Genomic DNA, 23851 nt, shown 5'->3' with positions numbered 1-23851 from the left:
GAACCTTGCTCCTCCCCCTAAAAAGAGAAGGAAGCAGGGAGGCAGCAGGTGGAGTTAGAGTTTTGGGGACAGAGAAGGATTTGTACATGGAGGCTACCCTTCACCAAGGGAGAAGTCATCACAGGCGGGCGGAGCCCTCCAGCTCCACTCAAAGGATGATATTTTCCTTTTGTCTCCTTCTCCCCTCTGGGATGGGGGAGTGATTGAGATAATTTACCATTTAATGTGGGCAGATGGCTTAATTAAGCTAAAGTAGAAGGCATTCACAGTGGCTCTAAGTGTGTGAATGATTTGGGGATGGGACCCTGGGAGCCACCTGCCAGATATGTCCTCCTCTGCTCTGTCTCCTGGACTGTTCCCGAGGTGCCAGGGGGCAGGGTACCCACCGGTAACCTGCCTGCTTTAGAATTCCAGAACCCGGTACTTCCTGCAGCCTCTGCCAGAGCAGCCTGGGCAAGCCGCGGCTCACATGTTGGGAAATGTCTCTGGCTTCCTGACCTGTCTCCAGGTCCGGGGACAGCAACAGCAGCAGAAGTCAGCACTGCTGGACCCTCCCTGAGATGGCTGGGATCTGGGCGATCAGTCACCCAAGGGATTGAAGCCAAGTGCCTGCCCTCAGGGAGCTCATCATTAGGTGAGGATATGGAACTCCTGGACCATCACAAACAGGGCCTGAGAGAGTCTAGTCCTTCTACACTTTACAGATGAGCAAACTGAGGCCTAGACAAGGGAAGCAACTGGCTCAGCATGAGCAGCAGAACAGGCGCAAGAACCCAGCTTCCCAGCACCTGTGCCATGAGCGTGCGTGCGTGTGCGTGTGCATGTGCGTGTATAGACATGGGGGAGGAGACAGAAAGCACAGCTCCTCTAGTCCCTCTTTCCTCCTCCTGGCCCCCTTTCCAGCCTTCCTCGATTTATGGGTTCCTGCCTGAAGGCCAAATCCTTTCCCACTCCATGTCATGTCAGAAGGGGGGAGTGGTAACCCCCAAACAGGCAGTGAGTTTCCAGGTTTCACTCATCCCAAGCCCAGAGCTTCACAGCCTACGGGAACAGGCCTCAGGGGGCGGCCTCGCATCATTTCCTGGGTGGATTCTGCTTCCACAGCTCATTAACCTATCCTGTCTGCAGTTGGCAAGTCTGGAAGGGAAAACCAACAACAAACCACCCTCCTCTCGGTTCTGCCTCCCTGCTCCAAACACCTTAAAATGATTGCTTTGGCCTGGAGCCCAGGACGTGATGAAGTTTTCCAAACCACAAGGCAACCTTTCTTGGCTCATTAACTTTGTTACTTTGCCAGTCCAAAAGCCCCTCACCACCACCACCACAGGGATCCTGAATCTACCACCCAGGCGGATCTGAGCACTTGGGGGAGGATGCTCAGGTCCTGTCCTCAGGGCTGCAGCTGTCTGCTTCAAGGAGGGCTCCCGAAGAGGCTAAGCTGGGTGAAGATCCCCGGGCAGCTAGGGCAGGGGTTGTGACACAGCAACTCAGGCCTGGTCCATGTGGGGCCAGGAATTTCCACGAGGATAGTAGGCCAGCAGACCAGGGATGGCACATCAGTAAGCCAAGGGACAGTGGGAGCAGGCTGGGGATGGTAGATAGAATTGCTACATAAAATATAGGATAACTAATGAAATATGAATTTCAGATAAATAATGAATAATTTTTAGTACAAGTATGTATATTCCATGGGACATACTTATACTAAAATATTATTTGTTGTTATTTGAATTGCAAAGTTAACTGGCCACCTGTATTTTTATTTGCTAAATCTGGTAGCCCTAATGTTGGGGGAGACGGCTGGGAAATGGGGGAGCAGTGGGCTGGGGAATCACGGGCAGTGGACCGGAACTACATCCGCCCTGGGCCTTTAAGTTGGGCCCTTCCCCTCAGGGGTTTCTGAGAGTTGGGTGCTGAGAATCTGTTTCCTATCCAGGCCATGTCCATGGGACTTGTTTCTGCCTTCCCTAAAGTCTCAGGCCCTCAGCTTCTCTCCACTCTGCACCCCTCACTCCTTCCCTTGGGGTTGGCAGAGATAGGGAGCGCAATCTCCTCCCAGCCTGTAGCCACCAGGCACACACACCCACAAGCCGCCTTTGAAGGGCTTCTGCACTCCAGTGTTGGAGCCACACCTGGGTGTGAACCTGAGCCTCGTCACCCACTAGCTGTGCATCTGGGCATGGAATTAACTACTCTGTGCCTTGGTTTCTGAGAACTGACTTACTGTGATCCTTTAGTGGGTTAATGTTTGTAAAGCTGTTGGAACACAGCACTCAACAAATGATAGCTTAAAAATTCCTAAAGCCCTTAAACCACTATAGGAAACCAGGAAACGGACAATAAAAAATAATAAATGTTGGGAAGTGACACAAGTACCAGATTCTTTCAAAGCTGTCATTGACAGCCCTTACCTTTCTTTTAGAAATAATGGAAACCATCAGTCCTGCATTCCCCTTTTGTATCTGAGAGTACAGCTCACTAAATCACTTTTCTTCCTTCAAATCTCTCCTTCCCCAGGACTGTCCAGATGGCAGGCTATGAATTGGGGTCCACTCACCCCTGGAACCAAGCGGGCAGTGTGCATCTCATGGAGACCACGAGCTGGGGGGCTCTTCATTCATTCAGTGAATTTTTATGGAGCTTCTCCTGTGTATACTGGGGGTAGACTAGTGAAGGAAACAGAACTTGTCCTTGCTTCATGGAACTTACAATCTAGTTGAAGATCTCATCTCATTGCCTCTCCTAACCCCTGCCATCTTCACTTGGATGGTTCAGAGAATGCCAACTCTGACTAACTGGAAGTGGCTATGTGGAGAGCTGTGTTTAGCCATGCTCCAGCTCAACGGGGAAAAGTTTTGTAATTGACTAGCAATATCTTCCGTGGGTGCAGGAAAGAGAAACGATGCCATCATCCCACTGATATGCACATTGAGCCTTTTCTTGCATTCAAAATTCTGGAATAAAAGCCCACAGCTTGAATCCCGAAGTTTTGTCTAGGACTATGAATCCAAGCCTGGGGGAGTGGTGGCAGTGGCGAAGAGCTTCAGTCCCCAGCCCTGCTGAAGGTGGATCTTCAGAGCTGGCATACTAAGCCCCAAAGGAGGAAACCAATAGGCACGAGACAGTGAAGGAAGGTTGCAGCTGGGCCCCTGACATGCTGACAGGCATGCTGACAGATGAGAACAGAGTTCACCAGATAATGAGAGAAATCTGGCAGTGAGAAAAACCCAGTGACAAGTGATAACCTAGCAGACTGATGAAGTGATGCCACTGTGCACTCTGTCCCCACTCCCATCAAGCTTCTCTAACTGGGAATGCTTTCCTTGATAATAGATGTTCTGCTGACCCCGGGCGTGGCAGATTGCATGGCAGCAGGTGGCCCTGGGTCTGCCTGGCATGGAAGGTGAGCTCAGGAGGTAGGCACAGAAAGAAGCAAGATGCCCTCCTGGTGCCTGAAACAAGTGCCCTGAGATTTGCCACCAAAACTTGGAGATCCCAATTATGCATGCTCATGTGAGTTTTTAATACTCACACAAAAGGGAGGGTATTTTTATAGCTTGAAGGGAACTTAGAGATCATCTACTTCAGGGTTTCTCAATCTAGGCATAATTTACATTTTAAGAGAAATACTTTTTTGTTTTGGAGCACAGAGAGCTTGTGCATCGTACTATTTAGCAGCATCCATTGATGACATTGTGCTGCACACTCCCTCGCACTGTTACAACCCAACATATCTCCAAGTGTCCCCCAGGGAGCAAAGCACCCCTTGTTGAAAACCACTGACTCAAGTCATCTCAATATATGAATAAAGAAACTGAGGTACAATCAATCAATAAAAATTTAAAAACCTGAAGTCCAGAAAGGTGACCTGCCCAAGGACACTTGGTATGTTCTTTGATGACTCTTCCTGGAGAATTGTTCTATGACACCCCCATACATAGAAAGGATCTTATAAATATGCACTTGGTGTGATCACAAAAAATAGAGTACAGCTGTATAAAAACCTTTAGAGTTAGCCTACATTTAATTAGAGGAGGACTCTGCTCCTGTCCCCTCTCCTGGGGTTGCTGGGTCTGGGGCCTTCCACAATGTTGCTTCCCACTCAGACATGTCTGGAATCTGGTTCAGAACAAAATGTACCAGGCTTTGGAGATGGCAGCACTGTCACTCCCAGCTCCCATGGCAGTGCTGCTGACTTGAATGTCAGACTTTACAGGTCTTGGTATTGAAAGGGGATGAAAGACCTAAGTTTCTTCTAAAGGGGGAAGAACTTCGGGGTTGGTAGCAATGAGCTATCTCAGGGACAGATACGGTGGCAATAAGAAATGTGGTGAGCTGTCCATTTCAGCAACAAACCTTATTTTCTTTTTCTTTAAGGAAAAGAACATCCCACTGTTAATTTGCTAGAGCCCAGGGTTGCCCAGGGCATGAAAAGTGGCACAGGGAGCAGCATTACATTTCTATTATCTTTGTAACACAGGCATCCAGACCCGTTCCTGCACTGCTATTTCACATTTCCAGCTAAAAAGCAAGCAATTTCAAAGGCATTTTGCTGGCCCTGAACATTTTTAATGATATGTGTTCTTTCTTGACTTCACTTATAATATCACCCCTATCAAGTAAGCCCAAGTCCCTGTGATTACTGAAATGTGAAAGGAGATGGCTAAATTTAGATTTCGGCAGGATGTGGGGTAGTAGAAAGCAGAGGCTTCGGAAGAAAAGGACAGTTACAGGTCCTTTGCAATTTAGTAAAACTTGACTCTCAAACTAATTAAAAACATATGGGTTATATTGGTAAATACGTATGACATAGGTCTTAGCACTGTTGAGAACTTTTTTGGGAGAACTGTCTGTTATCAACTCACTTTTGCAGTTTTCCTCCTAAGGTTCATGTTTGTCGGTCTTTAGTTTGTTTTTGGCTTGGTGACATGATGCATTATTCCTGCATGAGACACTAAGCTGTCGGGACTGGTGGGACCCTTGTTTCTAGGATGTGTTGAACACAAAATGTCCTGCTCTCTCTGCCTGAAGATGATGCTCTTGCATTTAGATGCACTATAGGACTAACGCATGCCGACCAGCCTCCTAAGAGATGGATGGTAAATCAGAATCATTATGAGAAATGTAACTCAAACAACCTGGAATCAGGAGTGGGCTGGATGGTGCTGAGACGGAATGTGGGGTGCAGGAGGTTGATTTATGTTTTTAATCATCACTATATTGTACCATGAGAACCAGGTACTTACATCTCCACGCCAGAAAAATTCCTGCCTAGGAGTCCAGATACCCATGGGGGCTGGTGAGGGCTCCCTCTCCTTCTGACAAAGCTGGAGGCACTGATGGTGCCTTCTCTGTCTGGTCCAGATGTCCTAGTTCCCTGGACACCATGAAAACCACTTTTACTAACCCACTTCTCATGTATAAAGGTCACAAAGCACACATCAAGTTCTTAATGACATTTTAGTCCTACGGAAGTATCTTAGGTCCCTGGGTTGGTCTCGAGAGTGTCTCAGGTCCCCTATACAACCAGTGCAGACTGTCAAGTGTGGGGTGACTCCCTCAGAAAACTCAGAGCATCCAGTGAGCTTTGGGACGACTGAGGTGAGTGGCTTTGTCTATAAGTCCCAGGGTACCTCCCTATAGCCACCACTTACCCACACCCGGTGGGCATGTGCTTTGAGTTCTTCCTCCAAAGTGGAGTTGAGTGGCTTCACCCTCATTTCTAAACCCTCCCCAGCCTCCCCCTGTGATCAGGAGCACATATTTCCACAATTTGCTGGTCAGGACCAGGGTCGCCGTCAGTGGACAGTACAAACCCACAGTCTAAACCAATTCTAAGTCAATTCTCTAGTCACTGTCTGAGTGCCAGGCTCAGCACAGGTCTCAGGGTAGGGAAGGACAGATGATAATTCAGGGTCCCTGTTCTTTCTGGACTCTTCATCTCACAGAATAGACCTGCACAGAGATAAATGACCCTCATGGAAGACAGGTCATAGTAAAGTCTTATCTGCAGCACCAACAAATGATAAAGCATCTCCCTCACTAAACCATGAAAAGAAACTGTGTCTTATTTATGTTTTCCCAGCACCCAGCTCAAGATCAGGCCCATATCTGTGCACAATCAATGTTTATGGAATGAGCAAAGGAACCAGTTGAGGAAACACAAAGCACTTTCTCTCTAGGGACCACACCAAGTCAATGAAAGACACTTTGCAGCTCTAACTACATGCCCTCTTTTGGCTCCCAAGCTCATTTTCTTCAGGAAACTTTATATGCAGTTACAGAGGTGAAGCTTTCCTCCTTCCTCTCCTCGTTCAGCTTCCTAATGGTCTTTTGTTCTGCCAAAGCCAATTGTCATGGGAACTGTGGAGCCTTAGACACCACCACCTCCTCTAGGGCCACCCCTTGGAGATTGGTGAGGGATCATTTTTATAATAAAAGAAAATCAGATTACATGAAGATAAATGCATTTTAGGATGGATTTGCTGAATGCAAAGGACAGAAAAGCACTCATGCAAGCCAAAATAAAGGAGGTAGTTATTGTAAGGATCTAGGGCAGTGCATGGAAATAAAGTGCAGCCCAGTCTCTTAGAAATTGAATCTGGGAAGTCTGAATTGTTAGGGCTTGAAGTAGACTCTGACTCACTCTCTGTCTCTCTCTCCCCCCCACCCCCATCTCTTTCTTTTTAAACTTTGAGACATCTATTCACTTTCCCACATCTCCAATCATGGATTATTAAGAATGAATTGCCATGATTATGAGTGGCTAAGTCTTATACCTCCTCAGGAAAACAGCACTATTGAATGATTATGGCATCCTATGGAGAACTTCAGTCTCTGATCATGTAGCATTTAGAGCCTCTGGTTTCATAGTCATACAAGCCCTCTTTGAAATGACCTATAATCCCTCTCTTTGATTCTCTTTCTTGGGGCCTCCATGGTGTCTCACCTATTTAAATGTGTGGCCATTTTTCTCTCTGTAGCTTTCTCAAGAAGCTCCTCCATCTCCTGATAACTTCAACCTGTTCACATCTTTGACTATGTTCCCAATTCTCAGCAACCTCTGAACTCTGATCACATTCTGGCTCTATAGCACATAATTAAAATTCTTGAGAGGGTGAATCTGATTAGTTGCTGACCAGCCAATAGATTGTTCAGTATTGAGGCAGGATCTGATTCTGGTTTAATCAGCTATAGCTGGATGGTCACATGGAACAAATATGGCAGCTGAGCTTGTCCCTACAGCAGGGCTTATAGACCAAGACAGATCCCAGAGAGAGACAGAGTGGGCCAGATACAAACATTATTTTGCCCAGAACAAAATTAATGTGTTAGGTCAGTTTTGAGGTCATCAAAAAGGTCCACAACTTTAGGGAAGATTGTGGCAGGAAGAGGGGATCTGTCCATCATAGTGCTGATCATTTAGACAAATATAGGATAATTATGGGTTAGTGTATAGCATAAGCTTCAGGTTAGTCTTAGCCTTTTATGTGTGAGCAGCACCTCCTTCTCCACTAGCTGCCTCCCAGAGTCACTATACAGCTTGCAGCAAGAGGGAAGATTCCAGAAGCATGTGGTGGAGACAGTCTTCCAAGTCCACACCTCAACCCCCTCTCCTATACCCTACACTAGAAACAGTCCCATGTGATTATCTGCTTCCTAGTAGACACTAGGCCCAAATGTCTCCAGGAGCTGCTAACCCACTCTTTGTCTTCTAAAAAAAGGAGACAGCTGTCCACTGGTCTGCACTTGCAAGTTTAAACTCCTGTAGGCAGAGGCTACACAAGTGCAGGTATTTTGGATCGGAATGAACCAATCCAAATAGATCTGCATGCAACTGAATCTTGCTTCCCATTTTTACTTTTTGCTTTTTAAGAGAAATCTTCTAGACTAGATTTTCCTGATGATTTGCCAGGATTCTGGATTCAAAACTGCTCTCAAAAGACTCCAGAAATCTAGGTTCCAGTTTTATCTCTGCTGTTAACTAGCCATGTGACCATGGGCAAGTCCCTTCCCCACCCCAAGCCTCAGATCTCTCTCCTGCAGAAACGAAATTTGCAGTAGATGATCTCTAAGGTCCTTCTCTTCTGGACTGTCTCTTTCCCAGCCTTTACCCAACCACGTGGTCGGCCCTCAGCTGTGCTCACCTCAGCGGGGATATGCCTTGAACTCCCAACATTCCCACCTCTGAGGGTTGTTTGTTTGTTTGTCGTCTGTTTTTACAATAGAGAGTCTTTATTCAACAGCAGTTGAGAAGCCATGCCTCAGTCCTCCGAGGGGATGCGTTTCTGCCTCCGAACCAGGGCACAATCTCCACCTGGGTAGCCCGGCTCTTTAAGACCACCTGGTCGGCCAGGCAGCCTGGGAGGGTACCCAGCATGAACTTGCGAAGGAAAACATCCCCCACACAGTTCGCTGCAGCATGGTCCTCCCCATCCAGGGTGTGGGTGATGTGGTGCTATGCATGCGCCTCCTCGTAACTCCTGGCGTGTACCCTTGCTGTCGCAGATTCGTGCCACGCGTGGTTCTCAGCGCAAGCCACGGAGGTGTGCAGGGTGCACCAAGCCTAAGGCCGCCCTCGTCTCTGGGACCTACCGCACCCACAGCCCCAGCAACCAGCTGCTCGCTGGCACCACCAGCTTGGGCCACCCCTGAAGGTTTCACTTCTCTTCCTCTCTAATCAATTTCTCCCGGGTCTGGGTGGCTAGAGGAACTGAATGTCCTTGACTCTGGAATTATTCATTGTTTGTTTCCTGTCTATTTCTACCCTCCTTCAGAACTGTGGTCATCAGGATCCCTCCACTTGCCCTCCAGAAAAGATCCTTCTGGTGAGTTCCACTCAGCCTCCCAGTGTCTAAATCTACTGCAGGGCTGACCTTCCACATCAGTAGACTCCTCCCTTGTCCTTGAGTGTGTAAATGCAGAGGATGACAGATGCGTTGTGGCCAGAGGCTGGGCTAGGCATCCTGTGGGCAGGCCCTCAGGCCCCGACTGGCTGGTGGCCTCGGGCGCTGTGTGGTTGGGGCGGAAGGGCCGGGCCTACCCCGCAGGTGATCTCCTCCCACCTCGCTGCCCTGCTTCCCCCAGCACTTGGTGCTCCTGCTCCTAGTCCTCACACTGGGCTCCCTCACAGCCATTCCTTTCTTGGAGTTGTGCTCACCCTCCAATGAGCAGTTTATCTCCTTAAAGAAGGCTGGTAGCCACAGTGTGGGGACAACCTGCAGGACTTGCAGTGAACGTGTGCATTCAGGGTCACCAGGCTGTTTCTCTCCATGTCTACCTTGGGGTTGTCAGTATGTGCTCATCCAACGCCTGAGCTTTGGTTTGCACCATCCAGGCAGAAGCAACTGTGCTTCCTAACACTTTCCTCTCAATCCCTTGTATCTCGCCAGCAGCTTGTCCCCTGGGATCTTCTGGCTATAACCTGACACTGGTGGGGAAGGCCTTTTCTGCACTCTGTTTATTCCCTAAGGAATGATGCTCATGGAGCAGGCAGCATCGGGAGAGAAAGGACCTAGAGAGGAGGGTCTGAGGGCGGCATGACTTCAAGAAGGGGTGAGAACAGGGGTAGAGCAGGAAGTGCCCTTGACTGAGGGAAGTTTGTTGGACTGAGATATTAATAGAATAGGAAGTGGGCTTTGGCTACCTCTCTGAGCCTTGAGCCAAAGCTTAAGTCTGCTTATAACACTGAACAAAAGCTTTGAAAATGATTAACACCCACCTTCAAGAGAAGGTAGTTTTGCTTTCTTTTTAATAGGACGTAGCAACCACTGGAGCAGGGGTCCACCAGCCCCAGTCAAAGCCAGCACAGATTGGTTACTGCCAAGATTAAGCCCAGAGTTGACCGCTCATAGACTGTTTGCCTCGTTTTACTGCTAAAAATCACACCCAAGGGTGGAGATTTAACATGCTAATGAAACATGTGGTATATAAAGAAGCATGATCGCCAAACAGGCAGCTGTCAACAAAACTCCGCCTCTACATGCTACGATTTCAAGGCTGGCACTAAACTTTCTCTCTCTCCCCTTTAATAGTTCCCCAGCCCTTTTTTCTGAGAGCCAGTCTGTTTTCTCCTTAACCAGCACTGTCTCCCTTTTGTTCAAGCAAAACCCCACCCCTGCATAAAGCCTTGCCTGTATAAATTTCATTTTCAATCTGGTGCCAAATTTTGTTGACTCAGGGCCCAAGAACCTTGTGGTCATTAACAGCACCTCAGTGCTTTTCCAGATGAGGAGGATGGAGCCTCAGTAGTTCTATCCTCTAGAAACTGCCAGGCAGCCTGGAAAGCTTCATTCATTCGTTGGTAAATATGATAAAGCTATACTGAGCTCCTATCCTGATATAGTCTGTGTAAGAAATCTAGAAATAAATCCTATTTCCTGCCTTTAGGGCTGCCACCTGAGGGAAAGAAACACAGAGGTCATCACAGCGCCACGTAGCACATCTTTAGAACAGAGGGAGGTTGGCATGGGGGAACTGCAGTGCCTAATCCTGGGGAGGATGTGGAGTAACTGGATCTTTCATACACTGCTGGTGGAAATGCAAAATTATACAGCCACTTTGGAAAACAGTTTGGCAGTTTCTTAAAAGTTAAATATATACTTACATTACCACTCAGAATCCCATTCCTAGGTATTTACCCAGGAGAAATGAAAACATATGTCTGCATAAAAATCTTTACAGGAATGTTTATAGCAGCCTATTCATAATTGCCCCAAACTGGAAACAACTCAAATGTCCTTCAGCTGGTGAATGGATAAACAAACTGTGGCACATCCATACTTTGGAATACTACCTAGCATTAAAAAGGAATGTATTATTGATGCATGCAGCAACATGGGTGACTCTCCAAAGGATTATGCTGAACGAAAGAAGCCAGGCTCCAGATTCCATTTATGTAACATTCTGGAAAAGGCAAAACTGCAGGGGAAAAATAAAACCAACACAGACTGGTGGTTGTGAGAGGCTAGGGATGGGGGACAGTGTTAACTTCAAAGGTGTGTGAGGGAACCTTTTGGGGTGACGGAACTATTCTGTACCTTGATTGTGGTGGTAGTTATGCAACTGTATGTGTCTGTCAAAAATCTTAGGCTGTATTTTACTCTGTGTAAATTACACCTTAATAAACTTGACTGAAAAACAAAATATCATGTAGTTTAGTCACTAGGCTCTAGGAAAATCTGGGGGGATTCACTTCCCCAGAAGGTGGACTTTTCCTGGGGGTGAGGCATATAGGAAGTGGGGCAGGGAAGACTAAGAATGATTGGGGGCCAGGCAGGTGCGGCGGCTCATGCCTGTAATCCTGGCACTCTGGTGGGCTCACGTGGGAGGACGGCTTAAGCTCAGGTGTTGAAGATCAGCTTGGGCAAAAGCAAGACCCTGTCTTTACTAAAAACAGAAAAATTAGCCAGTACTCCCAGCTACTCGGGAGGCTGAGGCAGGAGGATCGCTTGAGCCCAGAAGTTTGAGGTTGCTGTGAGCTACGATGACGCCAATGCACTCTACCCAGGGCGACAGTGGACTCTACTCAGGGTGACAGAGCAAAGACTGTCTCAGAAAACCAAAAACAACCCCCTCCCCCCAAAAAAAACCCGGCAACTGGATTTAGAGGGCCACATCCTGCTAACAGGGACAGCTTAAGATGGTGGCTAAGGGCACACAGGGCCTAAACCTAGGAAAGGCTGAAATGAAGTTTTACTGGCCAGGGAAGGAGGCAGGAGCCAGATTCTCAACACACTTAGGAGAGTGCTTGCGTAGGGGGTGGAGATGTAGAGGGAGTAGTGGTGTCTGGAATGTACAGATTCAGGAAGGACCTGGAGGCAGCAGGGGAGTAAGGACAGGCCTTGTCAGCTGCATCTGTGTGTGTGAGCACAGCACGGAGCCAGGAAGGTACTTATGTGCCTCCTGCCTCGAGCTTACCAGTTTGCTTCAAAGAAAACCCCTTGTTGGCAACTGCAGTATAAATAGCAAACAAATGAACACAAGGTTTTTCTGCATCAGAATGGAGCAAAGATGCACCCAAGCGGCCTGAGGGCCTGATGGGAGTCCAGCAGCTGCCCCACTGGGCCCCAACCCCTCCCAGTTGCCCCTCAGCTCCCAGAAAGCCAGTGCCCTTCCTCCCAGCAAAGCCCACCCTACACAGGCGCCTGGGCCACCCGCAGCCAAACAAGTGAGGAACAGCAGCCCTTCCCCCAGGGGCTCTGCCCACAGAGGCGCTTGCAGGCTGCCTGCTAAGTGGAAGCCGGAGACCACTGGGCCCGCCGTGGTTTGTCTTGCTGCGGGGCCCTTGGCAGATGGTGTTTGCTCAGCCTGCCCAGCAAGCCAAGGTAAGAAAGTGTGGTATCCCAGGAGAACTAACCAGGAGATGGTAAGAAACATCAAAAGGAGCAAACACCCCCATCACAATGTCACATGGGGCCCAGGGAACACATGACCCCAGGTCTCTCCTGGTATTGATGTCCTTTGGTGTGCAAATGCCAAGGACTGAAGTGGAAGAAATGGGGCCCATCACCAAGAGTGAATGTTAGTGAGGGGCCAACCTGGGCCAAGAATGGCAAGAACAACTGTGGCAGTTGTATGGCTAATAGCAGAGACTAGAGCTGTGGCTACCTGGGTTCAAATCCCAGCCCAGCCACTCACAGGTTCTGTGCCCTTAGGCAAATTAAACTTTTCTCCATTTGCAAAATGGGAATAGTAATAGTACCTACTTCTCAGGATTGCTGGGAAGGCTAAATAAATTATCCTATGTAAAAGCCAAGCCTGGCTGTTTGTAATGACTCAATAAGGGTTACCAACGGGGGTCTCCATGGAGTTCCAAGAACCTAGCTGAATTTTTGCTGCTCCTCAAGAGGTAAGTGACTGTCTGGGGCTGGACTTACTTGTGGGACCAGGTGTTCCAGCCCTGCTCCCCTCCCCACTCAGTCCTCCAGGGTGCAATTTCGGCTCTGTGGCTATGAATATTTAAAGGTCTGTTCCTTTTATTCTGCTGAGACTCGGATTTTGCAGCCCTGATCACCCACTTAACTTGCTTTCCTGCCCATTATTTCTCCCCCTACTTTACTGGGCTGTTAGGGGATTGAGTGAATTGTACTTAAGAGTGGCTGCATGTAGTAAATGATCCATCTTGCCTCTTCTGTCTTCGTGGATCCCTGGGAACCAGTCCTCACTGTGTTCCTAGCTAATACCCCTGCACCACTGGCCCAACCTCTCTCTGTTTTCAGCAAGAGAGGGTCTAGACCCCACCATATCCGGTCCACCTTCAAGGGCCTCTTCTCTGAGTTTCTCTTCTGGGCCCCAGAACAGGTTCCTTGGTGCTAAAATCGAGGATGATAACTACTTGGGCTCTCCCTGCAAACCAAAGAGGGTTAACATTTTGACTTAAGTATTGTTTTAATCCAAGAAACTCAAGCAGCAGGGGAGAAAATTGTGAGAGTGTGAGTTCCCCAATGTTGTCTGGGGACAAGGGCCCAGATGACCTGCTGGGACATCTTCTCCAAAATCTCTTTTGGGCTCCTAGCCATCTCCTAGCAGCCTAGGACCTGACTTCTAGGGGCTATCATCTGGGTGGGGAATATTTTATTTTATTTTATTTCTGCTGCTGGAGATTCAGAAAGACCAAGAGTTCTACTGTTCACTCATAAGCCACTTCCAAACTTGTTTCCCAAGACCTCCAGCCTAGCAGGAGCCTAAACACTATAAAGGAGAGATTTTTCTGGAGATGCTCAAAGAGTGTGAAGGAAGGAACAGAGTAAAATAAGTTACAAGTATAGCATCAATAAATTATGATTTGACATTGCAACTGTTTTTGTACTTTATTTTCTTTCTCTCTTTTACTTCTCCTCTTCCTCTCCTCTTTCTCCTCCCTCCTTTCATGTGTAAAGTCCCTTTTGAAAGTCTAGTCTGCTTTAGTTGTACCAAGGGCAACAAGGGAAAGAGACTTTCCCCCCAGTCCATTGGACCAGGGAGTATGGGGGAGCTCTGTACCCAGGGAGGGGGTGGCAAAGCCCAGAGGGGAGGAGAGGCTTGAGGACTCTTCTCAAAAGAAGACCCCATTCTGACTCCCTGCTCACTCAAAGCTTGGGACAGTTCCGTTTGGTTTTAGAGAGGTCATTCCCTTCCAGGACTCTATTTGTTCTTCACTGGAAAAGCTTTTACTTAGTCTATATATAAAATAGGATTTTGAATCTATCATTCCTTGACATGAAATGTCCCCCTCTAACCTGGACTCCTTTATATAAGGATCACGTTGAACCTCAGAAACAGCTGTGGGTCAGATGATGACCCCATTTGGAGTCGCCCACATATTTCTGGGTGTCTGTCTGTGTTGTCCAAACATGCTCTTATTTCCCCTTGATAATCCTTTTGGGATGTAGGATGCCAAAATAAATATCAGTCATCCTGTCTCTAGCAGCAATCTTAGACGGCCAAGGAAATGTTAACCTTAGGAAATAAACAGCCCTAATATTAGCCTAGATGTGTGGATATGTTTCCCCAGCAGGTGTGGGGGGGAAAAAACCCTTAAATTCTCATGTATTTTTAAAGCATGCCTCATGCACCAAAATCTCCCAGGATGTCACTAAATGTATTTTGGCCCAGAACAGCTGCTATTACCGTAACTCTTACCCAAGGGATGAGCCAGCATTCAGCCCTTAGTTCCCTGGGCTCAGTTCTCTGGGAGTCGGCTGTCCCCAGAACAAGCTGCATAGCCCCACCCCTCCTGACCCCACATGTCCCCTCTGCCACCAGGCAGATAGCAACTCTAAGGCCACAGCACATGGCCACTGCCTCCACCTAGAAAAAAGTGCAAATGACAGGTGTAAACAGGTCACCAAGCAGACATCAGAGGTCATGCTGTAACCAATGAGCATTTTCTGAATGAGGTGTGTGTATTGCACGCTCTGCTGTTCACAGGGCAGTTCTCAGGGCTGGGACTACAAGCAGTCTCTCTTGGTCTGTCGCTCATGGGTCTGACAGGTGGAGCAACAGGACATCCTTGTCATGACAAACGCTTATTATACTGGCTGATTGTGCAGGTAAGTGCTGTAGGAAAGCACCGAGAGGAGGGAAAGCCAGAGAGGACGGAGGAGGTCAGGGCTGAGGAGGTGCAGGAAGGAAATGGAACCTGAGCAGGATCTCAGCACAAACCTCAACCTCAGAGGGAGGAAGAGGAAGTAGGAAGTAGGAAGAGGAAGTGCTCCTGGAGAAGAGTCAGGAAAGGTGAGTCCGACAAGGTTGATAGGTACCAGGTGAGGCAGAAGCACAGCTCTATTACAAAGAAGTTTTGAACTTATCCTATGGCCTTCAAGGAGACAGAGTAGGATAAGTAAATAGGCCTCCAAATGTTGGATACCAGACAAATCCTTGCTGGCCTGAATTTTAAATTTATTTTCACAATGGCAGCAGCTGCAGGACAAAGAGGTAGGCACTGGGACAGGGCAGGGTGGGGGAAGTCAGGGAAGAGAAGAGGAATGGAAAGGAGAATAAGAAATAGTCACCGAGCTTCCAGTTCCAAGACAAAGTACTCTGTGATAAGAAGCCAGCAGTCCAAGGGAGTATACAATAAGTGTCATATAATTGTTATAGTACCCAAAGTCTGTTCTTTTAAGCAAACAGAAAGATTTTTATAACTGTATATTTTATAATTATTTATTATATAATTATTATTATATTTTCAATAAAATAGAATCAAAACCTCTGGAGACTCTCATTTATAAGATTTTAAAACAAGGTAGAAAATTCTGTTTTTGATTATTTTTTATTTATTTATTTTTTTTTTATTTTATTTTTTATTTTTAGGCCCATTCATGTACTTGTAATGTTTTTGATTATTTTTTAAGTGTACGGGTATGAGAGATTTAGAGGTATTATAAAGCAGTGCTTTCAGCAAAATTGTGTAATGATAGACACATCCAAACATTCATTTTCAAATGTTCTTTCCTTAGCATGAGTTTAATTTTTATTTCTTTATTTATTTATTTATTGAGACAGAGTCTCACTCTGTTGCCTTGGCTAGAGTGCCGTGGTGTCAGCCTAGCTCACAGCAACCTCCAACTGCTGCCTCAGCCTCCCAAGTAGCTGGGACTACAGGCATGCGCCACCATGCCTCGCTAATTTTTTCTCTATATAGTTTTAGTTGGCCAATTAATTTCTTTCTATTTTTAGTAGAGATGGGGGTCTCGCTCTTGCTCAGGCTGGTTTCGAACTCCTGACCTTGAGCAATCCACCCGCCTTGGCCTTCCAGAGTGCTAGGAATACAGGCGTGAGCCACCGTGCTCGGCTGAGTTTAATTTTTAAAAGATGATAAAGCTTCATCTTTATCTTGAAGGAACAGGTTAGGAGTGCTTTTTTAAAAAGCTGACATGGCTGGGCACAGTGGCTCACACCTGTAATCCTAGCACTCTGGGAGGCCGAAGCAGGAAGATCCTTTGAGCTCAGGAGTTGGAGAACAGCCTGAGGAGGAGCGAGACCCTGTCTCTACTAAAAATAGAAAGAAATAAGCTGGGTGGCATGGTGGCGCATGCCTGTAGTCCCAGCTACTCGGGAGGTTGAGGCAGTAGGATTGCTTGAGCCCAGGAGTTTGAGGTTGCTGTAAGTTAGGCTGACACCACTGCACTCTAGCCTGGGGCAACAGAGTGAGACTGTGTCTCAGAAAATAAATAAATTTAAAAAATCGACAGTCATTCATCACCACAGAGAAGGACAATGGAAATGGAACACTTCTGTCTGATTCTGCTGAGAGAGGGCAAAAAGCAAAATAAAAAGGAACACTTTTTTTGTATAAGACAAACATGTAACTTATCTTTCTTTTTCTTTTTTTGTGTGTTTTTGTTTTTTATTTTTCTTTTATTTTTTGAATTTTTTTATTTTTTGTTTTACATGTAACTTATTTTTAATTTTGCTAACTCTTTTAAGTACTTGCCATGAGAAAGCTAGTGAACCTCTATGTGAATCAGAAGATCTTCCTGGTCACTCTATGTCCCATTACAAAGTGTTATAAGGATTCTATAATACTATATTTTACATACCTTATTTTTATAAAATTAACAACATCAATGACAACACAGTGTTTTGTGAACATTTGACTTTAACTTCTTTGCTGCCCAGTAAAGAAATATCAAGTGTGATTCTATTTCCATGGTTATACCAGACCCCTGTTTTTATTCCAGTCAATAATTTTCCCATAAAGACTTTTATTAAGGAAGTCATTACTCTTCTCCATTCATCTTTCTTGTAGTGGCTGAAAAAAATAGCTCTTAGCTCTTCGTCATATATTTCTAGTATTTCAACAAAATCTAGCAAATTTTATTAACTGCCATGTTAGAAATCCCTATAGTTTAAATCAAATATATAGCAAATTTCCTATAAGGCATATTTTGTCCTAATATTCATTTTTCATTCTTCAGCAATGTTTCCTATGCATCTTTCAATAATGCCTGCTGACAAAATTGCATTTTTAATTGCCATATTGTTTTTCATGTATTATTTCAGCTATTTTTCATGGTAGAAAAAGCAAGTGTTCCCCTAAGGGCATGTGGCTTTTCCTGTTTTACAATTACTAAGAACATCAAAAGATTCTTGCATATGTTTATCATTAGATTTAATGAAATGTTGTTAAATATTGAATTAAGCATTGTAATGACTTTAAGCATCAATGAAAAAATTGAGAAAATTTATCTTCATGGTCTAGCTGCTTCTGCTATCATTAACCAATATCTCAAGGCAAAAATTCTTAGGACAATAGCCATCATTAGCAATAATGAATGTCAACTGTATTTCAGGGAATTATTTGGAAAATGTTGGATTTTTTGTCAACTTCTTTTCAGATCCAATTAGATTGTCATGGCTTTTGCCTTATAAGGTGACTAATAAAGAGCTTCTAAAGAAGGAAGAGGGTAATTCCAGATATTTTCTTAGTATTTCTTATGCTTTTATTATCAATATTAGCTCCAATCTAGATTTCTTTGCAGGAATTTTTTAAACACATTTTTTCATTTTGTGAAGGTTATATAGACACATAGTAGGCACTTATAAAGATGTTGATTGATTGAGAAAAATCTGATAGATGATATATTCATCATTCCTTCTTTATAAAGCCTTAAGACCTTACAGATCCCAAAGGATCAAGATCCACAACCCGTGGGATGGTCCATGGGAAACATCCTTATGCCCTCAATAAGGGGGAGGGAGAATACTCTGTTCACCGTTTGGAAGGATCAAGTTTTTAATTCTCAGCTGGGTGCAGTGGCTGATGCCTGTAATCCTAGCACTCTAGGAGGCTGAGGTGGGAGGATCACTTGAGGTCAGGAATTTGAGACCAGCCTGAGCAAGGGCGAGACTCTGTCTCTACTAAAAATAGGAAAAAAAAAATTAGCCAGTCAACTAAAAATAGAAACAAAAAATTAGCTGGACATGGTGGCTGGCGAGAGCGCCTATAATCCCACCTACTTGGGAGGCTGAGGCAGGAGGATCACTTGAGCCAGGAGTTTGAGGCTGCTGTGAGCTAGGCTGACACTACGGCACTCACTCTAGCCCAGGCAACAAAGTGAGACTTTGTCTCAAAAAAAGAAAAACAAAAGTTTTTAATTCTCAGGGACTTCTCAGCCAAGAAGCATTTTCCTATATGCCACATTCTCTCTGGGAAGGAGTGAAAACAATCCACGGGATTCTATTCTTCACTTTCCCCAGAGTGATAAACACAGGTGAGCCATCGAGGAAGAGCTCGGCCTTGTCCGAGGTGCACGCCCAGGCCTGCGGGGAGTTCTGCTGGGGGAATTCAGCCTGTCCAGGCTCTAACGGCAGAGGAAGTAAGCCTGCAGACCGGACTGAGCCTGGACAGGAACTGCCCACATGGGGATTTTATTTTTGTCACATAATAAGTCAGGAAGTAGCCAGTCCAGGGGCGTTGCCAAGAAGGTCATGAAGGACCTCAGATCCTTCTAGCTTCCTGCCCTGCCATCCTAGCATGGGGTTTTCCTTTCAGGAGTGTGAGACAGCTCTTCATTCCCAGGCTTCTCCTCCTCCAGGCAGCAAGCAGGGGAAGGGGAAGCCAATCGCAGTCTTCTCCTGTTGGGCCTTTGCTTTTTTATTCAGGGACAGACACCCTTCCCAGAGACCTTTACCTGTATTTCCTTGTCCAGCACTGTGAACATCTGCAGGTGAGCCTCAGAGATCAGGTATTCAACTGAGCCCATTATGGCCCCGAGTGGAATTGGTGTCCATTTAGCCAAGATGAAGGGGAGAGAGGATTCTGGGGTCAGTAGAAATGTCTGGGCTCGTCTCATGAAGGAACCACCCCTGCTTCAATTCCCTACTGAACAGATGGATCCTTGCTTTTTCCCTGTCCCCTCTCAAAAACCCTTTCATCATGTCTTGGACAAGCACCACACTGGGACAAAGTCCTGGGGTGGGTTCCCTTCTCATCCCAGTCACACTCTGGGCTATTTCCACTGGGGTGGCAGGAGTCAAGAGGCCCAGGACCAGGCTGTAGTGTGCTGTGGGGAAAGGAGACTCCTCCATGTCCTTGACCTACTTTGTGGGTACTTGAGGACACCTCTGATTCATAAATGACTGGAGCCATCTGTGACCGGCTGTGCAAAGGCAGCACCTCACTGGCAGACCCGCAGAGTCCACCCCTGCTATTCTGCATGACTCCAGACAGGCTCGTGGCCCACAGCCCTGAGGCCGTGGGATTTCAAGTGGAGTAGACCTTGGGCGGAGCCAGGAGCCGGGGGAGGAGAGGCTCAGGGCCTGGAGCTGGCCAGCTCTCCAGCTGCCTGGAGGATTCGCCACTTCTGCTCCGTGCCTCTCCCAAGGGTGATGTGGTCTGTAGATTCCCTTCAAACTGAATTGAATCGATATTAATGTTCAAATACTGTTTAAAAAATTTTTATGCCACTTGTAGTATTTCCATACAGTTCCTAGCCAAGTGTCTATGGCAGAAATTGCTGGTTGCTCCCATATCATTCCACTTTTCTTTTTTTTTTATTATTTTTTATTTGAGACAGAGTCTCACTCTGTTGCCCGGGCTAGAGTGCCATAGCATCAGCCTAGCTCACAGCAACCTCAAACTCGTGGGTTCAAGGGATCCTCCTTCCTCAGCCTCCCAAGTAGCTGAGACTACAGGCACATACCACCATGCCTGGCTCATTTTTTGTTTCTATTTTTAGTTGCCAGGCTAATTTTTTCTGTTTTTAGTAGAGACGGGGTCTTGCTCTTGCTCAGGCTGGTATTGAACTCCTGAGCTCAAGCAATCCTCCTGCCTTGGCCTCCCAGAGTGCTAGGATTATAGATGTGAGCCACCGCGCCCAGCCTCATTCTCCTATCCTTTATTCCTATCACAAGCCCAGTTTTATTTAGGGTAGCAATGTGAATAGGAAAAGACAATATTTCTTAACCTCCCTTTCACTGCCAGGCACTAAAGGGTTACATGTGGAACTTAAATGGGTTTGCAGAAAGAAGTCTAGGGGTGGGCAGGCAGGTCAGGCATGCATCTTTGTCCCTCTCTCTTCCCACTTTCCCTGTGTAAATGTGGATGTTGAGGCCAGAACTCCAGCAGCTATCTTGGGCCCATGTGCTAAAGACAGCGGTGCAGAAAGCTGGAAGGAGCCTGTACACTTGATGACTCGGCGGAAGCTGCCACACCAGCCCTGGAATACCTGCCTCTGGACTGCTTTTGTGAGGGCGAATACACCCCTAGTTTGTTGAAGTCACTGTGTTCAGGTTAATCACAACTGAATGCAGTTCTTGGCTGATCTACTGCCTGACACAGAAGGAGTGTCCAGTAGAAGTTTGGGGCAGCTTGTTTCTCTGGAAATAGGCTTGGGTGACAGGAAGAGCAGGCAAAAGAATCTTGGTCCTGCTCCACCACAAGTCCTCGAGTGACCAAGTCACGTACTCTGTCTGGGCCTCAGTTTATTTTCTGTGAAGTGTGAGGGTTGGACCAAATGCTCTCTAAGAGCTTCTCTGGGCTCTTATCCCTCTGAATCTAGGGACTGGACACACCTCAGTGCCCTTCTGGTTCCATCTCTTACCCGCGTTATCACTGCAGGTGGGTCACTAAGCCTCTTGGATCGTAGGGCTTTTCATCTCAGTTGTCTAGTATATCAGGAACACAGGAAATGTCTGCTATGTGGAGATCATGCCACCTGTCTTAGCTGCTTCCCCAGATGAGAGCAAGGATAGAGTAAGATAATCTTGTACAGTGCCGTCCAGAAGAGTGGACCATTGTAATTGTAATGGCTCCAGGACTGGGTGACCTGGCCTCCCCCAGCCACAGGCAGAGCTTGTGTTCTGATACTTGCCAGAACTGGTCTCTACTACAAAATGGCCCACCGCTTCCAGACTGCTTCTTGGGTGGCCTAAGCCTTTTGGGGAAGGAAGGGCCAAGAAGAGCACTAAACCAGACCCACAGCAGGTATCAGTGAGAAACAAAACCAACTCCTCCCTCCCTGAATGGAGTTCCAGAGACAGTGCCCTCCATCCTCTGGCTGACCCGTCTGAGGTGCCAGAAACTTCTGCCACCATTTGCCTTCAGGAGAGCAAGCTGTGGCCATCCAAGGAGCTCCTTGATTCCCATTGGCCCAGGGCTCTACCTGTGCCATTGCTTCCTGACAGGAAGTTCGGTTGTTCTGGCACTCAATCTCCATGGCAACCCTTGCTTTTGAGACACTGAATGGAAACTGCCGGGTGTGGGGAGGCCAGCAGCAGAATACTGATTTGCTGGGGTGTCTGTAACGAAGACTGCATCTCAATACCTTTCCAGATACCCAATGAGCTAAAAATACACTGGCTCTGTCTAGGGCTCTCCAGCCCTGCTAAGCATCTTAAAGTGCATCTGCGCTGACTCTGACCTGCTAATATTAGTTATCTTCAGCAACATGGGCTTGGGGGACATGGAATGGGCGTTGAATGCAGAATTGCAGAGCCCAGGTCTGGGGGGTGTGTTGCAGAGGTGAAGAGGTGAGGAGGACCTCCTGAGAGGAAACCGAGGGGTTCTGGGGGGATGGCCAACACCAGCAGAGAGTGTATTGAATCCTAACTCCCTGCAGAGATCTGGAAAACTTGCTGGTTCAACTCAGACGATCTAGGCATTTGCTCATTTGCTCATTCAGCAAACATGTATTAAGCACCTACTCTACTCCAGGCTCCGTGCCAGGCACTGGGATCACAGGTGCGAATACAAGAGCCTGTATGTTGCCTGCTCTCACTAGTATACAGAATGTTTAAAATTGGGGTTAGCTCTGCAAGTCCAGAAATACCACCTGTATACCTGGATGTCTCCTCTGCTACACAGCGAGCCTCTTCAGCCTGAAGATTATTTTACTTATAACCTTGGCACCATTTCCAGAACATAGCAGGTGGTGAGCTAATACAGGACTGAATGGAATGGGATGGACTGGAACGGAACGGCGTTGCCACCACAGCTCTCTTTTGGGCCCCCCAGAGGCTCTGGCTGACGCTGCGAAGTGCGTGCTCAGGCTGTGAGGTACTGTATTCAGGATAGACGAGGTGACTGCTCCACTGACACCTGCTAAGGGAGCTCAGTATAGAGTGACAGATTGAATTAATTCTAGTCTCCTTGGCAGGATCTACAGACAGTCCTCCCCCCACCCACCTCCTCCTTCCCGTAATCGCTGCACATGTCATTCAATTAATTCTGCATTTCCCAGAGCAGGAAGCTGTACAGGGTTTAGAGCAAGCAGCCCGTGCCAGGGCTGCTCTAAAAAAGCAGGTGTCACACACTCAGCCCCAGTCTTCAGCTCCAACCCAGCCTCCTCCACAAGGTAGATAAACCACAAGATGGAGAGATAGAAAATGACCATGACTCCTTGGGATTGTTCTTGGACACACAGTAAGTGCTGTGAGGTGCAGATGATACAGCGGGTCACATAAGGATGCCACGATGACCCTGACTGCCCTCCCAAGCTCCAGGGGTTCAGATCCTGTGACTGGCTGGTTGGCTTGGAGCAGAGAGAAGGGGCTGGGCTCCTGGATGCACCCTAAGTCCTTCGGGCTGTCTGGCTGAGAACGAGAATGGTTCCATGCAACTCAGTCCTTTCTGGCAAAGCAGCTCCAGATATGCCTGAAGGCGTGTTGGGAGGGGGGATCCACAGCGGGGCAGCTTGGGGCTCCCTCCTGGAACTCTGCGGGCAAAACAACAACAGCACCCCCTTCTGTCCTATTCCCTCCCTCGCGTGACACAGGCCAGGTCTCTGATGGTTTTTCTTTCCCTTCCTGCTAGAGGAAGGATCCCGTGGCTACCTGGGGCTTGGTCTGTAACTGATCACCTGCCTCTGTCTGTGGCTCCCTGCATGGCCGTGAGGTGGGGCAGGGACCCTGTAGACACAAGAACCCTTGAAGTGGCCTAGGGGGATCCTCTCTTGACCAGGACCTCCACCTGGCCAGGTGGCTGGACTCACTCACAGCTTCATCTGAGATGCTTTTACTGCCCCACCCTCTGGCTTCAGCTGCCCTCAGGCTCTGGGGAGGATGAAATAGTGAGAAAATCAGCTGATCGGGACACTGTTCAAGAAAGAGTTGATTATCTGTGGCCTGTGCAGAGGAAAGAGCCCTAAACTCAGGATTGGAAAAGCTGGGTCCCAGTCCTGCTCTCCCACTAACCAGCTTGTCACCTTAGCTAAGCACCTCAGAGCCTAGGCTCCTGCCTCAGAATTCTCAGGAGGATCCATCAAGGCAAGGGATCTTCAAGGGCTTTGAACAATAACATACAGAAGTGTGGGATTCACTCAACACCTGCCTTGTGGTTGGCACCAGGCTAGATGCCATGGAAGATACATAAGAGGTGGCCTCTGCCCTTAAGAAGCTTGTATGATCTGGAGATGACAGCTCAGGG

General features: G+C 47.2%; 1 non-coding gene across 1 annotated transcript; it reads right to left on the bottom strand.

Moving 5' to 3' along the window:
- Positions 1–6771: 6771 nt before the first annotated feature.
- Positions 6772–6900, bottom strand: LOC142869850 (small nucleolar RNA SNORA25). The gene has a single exon (XR_012918402.1). It is a non-coding gene; the product is annotated as a small nucleolar RNA SNORA25 (small nucleolar RNA).
- Between the last annotated feature and the right edge of the window lie 16951 nt (positions 6901–23851).

The sequence above is a fragment of the Microcebus murinus genome, chromosome 2, assembly GCF_040939455.1.
Source record: "Microcebus murinus isolate Inina chromosome 2, M.murinus_Inina_mat1.0, whole genome shotgun sequence".
NCBI lineage: Eukaryota > Metazoa > Chordata > Mammalia > Primates > Cheirogaleidae > Microcebus > Microcebus murinus.
Note: the sequence above shows the minus strand (reverse complement) of the source record. Positions and strands in the feature narration are given on the sequence as shown.